This window comes from Oenanthe melanoleuca, chromosome 1A (genome assembly GCF_029582105.1).
Source record: "Oenanthe melanoleuca isolate GR-GAL-2019-014 chromosome 1A, OMel1.0, whole genome shotgun sequence".
Lineage (NCBI taxonomy): Eukaryota > Metazoa > Chordata > Aves > Passeriformes > Muscicapidae > Oenanthe > Oenanthe melanoleuca.
In genome coordinates, this window is record NC_079334.1 from 24144606 (window position 1) to 24151510 (window position 6905).

Sequence of the window (6905 nt, forward strand, 5' to 3'; positions counted from 1 at the left end):
GCCTTGCCAGAAGTTCCACTGAGTGTTGAGACATTAGTTCTTGTTTTTCCTTTCAACCAAGCATGAAGATGTTGCTGACCACAGAAGAATTTCTGAACTTCCATAAGAATCTGGGCAAAGCACTTCATTCTTTTCAGAGAGGCTTCAGTGGGAGAACCTGCCGCTGGAGTTCTAAATCACAGCGGGGATGAAGTGCTCATCTGTTCCATTTTTGGTTTTTAAGTAGGCTTGTCACACTTTTCTTTGTATTTTTGGATGACAGCTTCAAAAATATCCTGTGGCTTGCTTTACAGTTGCCTAGTAGGGAGTCTGTTTCCCTCTGTGGATATTTATAACATTTATTGGTGACTTCACAGACTCTTCCAGCCACCTTGGCTTAATGTTAAATGGCCTGGTCTAATTCTACCTTTTCTTCTTCTTCTTTTTCATCTTTCCCTGTGAAAAGTTAACATCCAGCCTCACTGCTCAGAGATTGACTGTGGGTCTTGCTCATATTTCTCTCATCCACTTGAAACTGTGACCTGGCAGCAGTTACAGCTGAAGCGTATTGCAGCAATCATCTTCAGCCATAAAAGCCACTGAGCTTTGTCACAATGGCACCATTGACCACAGTTTTCCAAAGCTCAGATTTGACCCACGGGGTTCAAAATGTGTTCAGGATCAAAGTATCTCAGAGGTGGCTTCATTATACGTGAAAAACACAAGGATGCTGAAATAGCTTGTGTCCTGTGGCATGAAGGAGGAGAAGGCAACCAACCACATCATGGACAAGCACAGGCTTAGCCTACTGCTGAATTTCTTTGCTGTGAGCCTGAAACCAAGTCTGGATGTGTTTAATGTGAAAAACAAATCCTGTCTTTAGGTGAGTTTTCTTGAGGAAAAAAGAATACATGCAAATTCCCTAGAACCAAGAGACTTCCCATGCTATCATCACTGGATTGAAGGTTTCTTCCCCCAACTGCTTTCAGTGCAAGGATACCCATCTGAAAGGCTTTGTGTAATGACAGTGAGAATACAGACAGGCTGATTTGAACACCACCCACTGCTGCCTCTCTGGAGAAAGCCGAATCCATCCTAAAGACAGTTTCTGAGATGCCAAGGATGCTGATGACAGCCTGACAAGGAATAGCTACCAAGACGGTGCCAGGATTTGTTCTTAGGATTTACGAGTTTTATCCTACCCCTCATTTTTCGCCTGCCTATGGATACCTATATGCTCACTATCCTCCATACCAAAACTTTAAACCACATTAAACAAGAAAGCATTAATTGATAGAGCTGCTGACAGAATGAACCATTTCCAGAGAGTTTTGTCTGAAGTCCTACTGCTGAGAGCAATAGGTCTGAGTTCATTCTACCTTTGGATCACAGTTCTACTTTGTGGTGCTTCTCTGCTTGTTCTTCAGCAATCTCCAAGTCTTTGGTAAGGTGTTGATATCCAGCAGCCCAAGAGCCAGTAACACCCTAACAGCTTCACTCCTTCTCAGCGTGCAGATTCCTTTACAGCTTGCATAAGGTAGAAGGAGCCACAATCTGCCTATTTACTCCTATCAGTTTGGGAGGTGTGGGAAAAAGAACAGTATTTTGGGGCAGGTCATTGCAAACTACTGAATGAAGATAGTTTTCTGGGAAAGCAAAAGGCAAACATTGCCTCAGATGAAGGGAAAAGATAATATGATAAGGGAAAAGAACTGGAGATAATGAAGCACTGAAAATCTGCAGAAGAAAGGAAAAAAAAGATACCAAAAAAAAAAAGAGAACAACATGGAGGGCAGAGAGGAGGGAAGATGGGTGTACACATTAGACCTCCCAGTACTGACTTGCCCTTCAGCTTAGCAGACCTGTATATGGAAGCTCAGCTGGAGCTGGAGCACCAACTCCAAATCACAGATGACCAAATACTCAGGATCCCAGTGCCCTACTGGGCCCCCAGCCAGACCCAAGCATGCTGCTGCCCACTGGTGTGGACACTGACTTTCTGGATGAAATATTAGTAGGATATGAAACTACCCTGACAGTGTAGCTGACGAAGTGGCCCAGATATAAGCTGGGGGGTTTCTGCCAGATGGTTGGAAATGGGAAGGAAAAGGAGAGAGGAGAGCAAGGGGAAGGCTTGGGTAGCCTGGGTTGAGATGTGGTGCAGGCAGTGCATGAGATTTTGTACAGAAGGGAGGATGGAAGGATGCTTGTGGCGTGAGTAGGAAATGACTGCCACCATCTCCTGATGTGCTGCAAGTCCAACCTGCAAATAATACAAAATGTACAAGTTAGACTGCATTCAGTCTTCGGTAGTTTTTCCCTTATGACCTTTCCTCCCATTTTGAGATGGTCTCTCTCTTAACTTGCAAAAAGTCTCCTTCTAGGAGGTGCTAACAGCAAAGCATTTAGAAGGAAAAAAACCCCAACACTATAGAAAGAGAAAGCCAGGAGGACTAAACCAACACATAAAAACCCTCCAGCCCTGTTCCTCTGCTCCCCTCAGGAAAAAAACAAAACAAACCAAAATCAAACAAACAAAACCAAACGAACACCTTCAGTGGTTTAGAGCGAGCAGAGGCTGTTTTAGTTCCACTCTTATGAGAAAAATTAGCACAAGTCATGGGCCCTTTACATGAAGCGGTGGCAAGGCCCCTCCTTCCTCTAGCAGAGCAGGGCTCTTCTGAGTAACGACGGGAAACTGCTTTCCAGGAAAGCGAAGGTACAGGGGCTGCCCAGAGCGCGGCTGCGGGGAGCTGGGTGCCGCGGCTTGCGGGCTGCCAGCCCCGGCACGGAGCGGCTGCGCGTCCCGCAGGGTGCGAGGAGCGAGGGGAGCCAGAGCCAGCCGCGCACCGCGGCCGATGAGCCTTCATGCCAGTCTGCATCACCCTCTGCTTTCCCCCACGGCCGCCGCAGAACAAGAGCTCTCACTCATTGCCAGTCCTTGCCCATGGTTCACTTGAGGGAGGAAGACCCAGCAGACAGCAGCCTTCTAGGTTTTCAAACAAAGCATCAGGCTGCATAATCTGGAAGGTATTTAGGTCAGATTAAGCAGCTGCAGTCTTTTATAACTGTACAGCAAACCACTCCCTCACCTCTGAATCTTGCCTACATGTCAAACCCTGGAGCAGTACAGGACGATCTAGGACAGGGGAAACGAGGTACCAGCCTTCCACACAATTGGACTCAGCTGTGAGCTCCTTGAGGCTTTGTGGCCACATAAATCCATGACCACCCCAGTGTTGGGTAACTTCTCCCAACATTGCTGCCCAACAGACATGGAGGTGGAAGCTCAGTTAAGAATTTCATTGTATCCTTGAGGTTTATTGCCTCTTCTTATTATTATCCCACATTTTCAGGACATGTTACTGGAGGCCGAAACAGGTGGATCTTGCTAAAATCCCTTTGTTCAGAATCCTTCAGTTGGAACATGTAGCCTCAGTCCTGCCCATGCTTTCCTAGATTTGTCCCCCCTGCACTGAGGCGGGTGCTGGTGCTGAACCCCACTCACAGGACACAGGCACCAAGTTCACTCACTTCAGGCATTTCTCCAAAGCAGACAAAAACAGCCGGGAGAGGCTGTTTGCAGGGAGCAATCCAAGACAGAAACCCCATAGCAGAAAGGTCCTAAGTTATTGTTTGGGCTAGAAACAGGGGCTTCCTCAGTTGAGAAATCCAAGCCTTTAAATGAAGTAAAACAATATAAAATGCAAGGAGTATAGCTATGAACTATAATTTTGGGAGTGGTTGTAGCAAAAACATTGCAGGCTGGTACCATCTGACAGTAGTGTCTATTGCAGTAGACTAATTTCCAGACCACTCTGCTTTCCAGATGATCACAGGACAAAGAATTCTGTCACATTAATCATTGTTGTTTTGTTAAACATCCCATCTTCATTAAAAAACTGCCAATGGTTGGAAAGCTGCCAGCACCCTAAGTAAATCACTGAAGTATTTAACTCCTTTGTCCATTATCGAATGTATACTTCGTCTCCATATTGTTTTTCTTGTGCCATTGTTAGGTAATGTGACAATTGGAGGAGCAAAAATGCAATGCTACATAGGTATACCAAGGCTTTGATCATATTGGTCCTAAATGCTTCTCTCTCATAAAATGTCTTCCAACTCCTTAACAGGCCTTAAAGCTCTGCCAGGACGCCTCTCCAACTTGTTCCCTTCCTCATTGAATCAAAGCTGTCAAAACTGGGAATTCTTTCACACCAGTAATCACCTCCGTGGAATTAGCAGATACAATATAATCTCCTGCAATATAATCTCATTACACCTGTTCCGCATTCTCCGCTTATACATCGGAGAGTGGAATTAGCCTTCCTGACTGCACTCAGAGCTCACATTCAGCTGCTGCTCTGCTGTGAGTCAGTCCCCTGCCAGAGTCACTTCTTCCACAAACAGCGCTGCCAGATCCAAAGTGTTGCCCGGGTGGAGTAACTCACCACTGGACTGTTTCAAAAACCCCCCTTACATTCTTGTATCAACTTTAATATTTTGACACTTGCTATCCAGTCAATTCTCAGTCCGATTACTACAAAATGTGTTAATTTGGTATCATTCCAGTATTTTAAAAATCAAAACATAGTGTAAGACTCTATCAGTTTCCTTGCTGGAGAGCTATTATTTCAACAGCTTTTACTTTTGTCAGCCAAATCCACAACCCAAATCTATAATTTACATCTCCAGAAGTTCCCAAGCAGTTTTATAGATTCTTTTCCATAAACACATGAGACTTAATGTTAACTAGAACTTTCCTTGTTTTTAAATTATCCCAGTATGTGCTTTTTCCTTATTCTGTCTGAGGTCAATAAGGAGCTGGTAGGCCTGTAATTACAAGTGTCAGATTACTTACGGTTTTCATTATTATTTCATCTCAGCCTATAGAGAATCTACAAGATTTTCCAAGTGAAAGACATTTAAGTCTAGACAAGAGCTGGAGAGAAACTTCTCTTCTTCTCCTGTCACTTCATACATTAAAATAGATGCATGCTCTAAAGGTGGGTATGGGTTTTCTATAGATCTGGAGAGTAGCTCACCTCGCAAGTTAATCTAAACACGCCCAGGGGATGGGAACCAGCAGAGACTCCTGAATCTGTCCCAAATGTAATAGACTTTGTGATTAAGGAGGAAATGGAAAGCTGAGACTGGAAAGAGTTTATTTGTATGATAGGTGCTCATATATAATTTATATGCAATAAATGTTTCTAGCTATTTCATTAGTTGCAAATAAAGTGATACAAATGTGCACCACTTGGACCCGATGCATGGTGTGTGCCTGGGGCTGCTTCCAGCTGAATGGTGGTGGTTCATGTGGGAATGATTTAACACCCCAGCGGCCCCACTATCCAAATTATGCTGCAGGTGAATCCCTGAAGTAGACACACTCCACTTTTCCAACCACTCATTGCTTGGCTTAAAACAAAGATTTCCATTTAAACTATGATATTGGCCTCAGACTGTGGTGGGTAAAGAGCCAGCATCTCTTTGTCTCTCTCACCTTCCCACAGCTGGAGAGTTCTGGAACAACTGAGTTTAGCTCAGTTAGTTACAGCATGATGCCAATAAACAAGGAGCACAACAGGTCTGGAGCAAGGGGGAGAAACCAATTTAAACCATCACAGAATTTTTTTTTGCACTTAATATGTAAGCAACTATTTCAATCAGAAATTCACATAAATGAAATTCAAGAAGAAATTAAGGAAAACCAAAGAAAAAGTACACCACACAAGGTACCTGGATGAGTGTGTTCCTCTTGAGCAGAGCCCAGAAATAATGAGATTATATTCTACCCCAACTCTTCCCACCTGGGGAGCTCATTTAAACTTTTGAGACTTCCTGGGACCATCTCCAAGGCAAGCAAGATTTGTTGATGGAGCTAAAACCAAAGCCTGTGAGTCAGCATGTTGGAGCTGCTTGCATGATAACATACTTGCCTGTGATCGCTTTTATTTTCCTGTCTACTCTAGATTGCAGCATATGCTCACAATATGGGGCTTTATATAGAGGTGTGTCCTCTATATATCCTCTGAAAGAAATCAGTTAAGCTAGCAATATCATGCTTTTTAAAATGTGTATAGCCACACAAAAGAAATTGGGGTACAGGACTATTACTAATAAATCAACATAAATAGATCAATATGTCAGTACTTCAGTGCTTGAATCCAACCAGCTATGGGGAATTTGTCCCCTGATAGCAATCAATCTGCTGTACTTAAAGTTTCCTCACCAGATCTGCAGCTAGCACAAACTGATCAATGCTGTTCCAAGTCAGCAGAGCAGAACAGCTTTGCATGTCCCAGTGTTCACTCTTGCAGGTCTCCTGCTCCTTTGCAAGGACACAGAGGTTAAATTGCCCTTTGCTAAGCACATGGGATATCTCACAGTAACTCACAGCTCTTTATTCAGAACCAGCTTTTCTTACCACCAGTCCAGTGTAGCTCAGCCAACACGCCAACACCTTTCCAGGTAGAGTCTGCTTCTCCATGAGCAGCAATCCCACTGCAGTGGCATGTGGCACTAGAAGTAGATGCAGCAAAATGAATTCTGTGAGCCATCCAAATTCTGCTGTGCAACCTGCATAAGGCACTCTCCTTGGGGGGGGTTTCCTGGCTGTGCTAGGGGAGATGCAGTCTTGTAAGATGTTGGGCTGCTCTTCTAGAGGGGTGAATAGCATTGCTAGAGAAGGCATGAGGGACCTGGAGGTCAGCTCAACAATCTGGCTTTGGCTAATAGGGTGACAGTCCTACACAGAGCACACCCCAGTGCAATCTTCTCCACTTGGAGCTCTATCTGAAATCACCTATTCCCGATCATTTCTGTGAAGAATTTTTCCTTTCCCATCAGGTGGCTGCTGATGGAGCCTCCTACCAGAAATTATTTAGGATGCAAGTCACAGGAGTCACTAGAGAATGCATTAT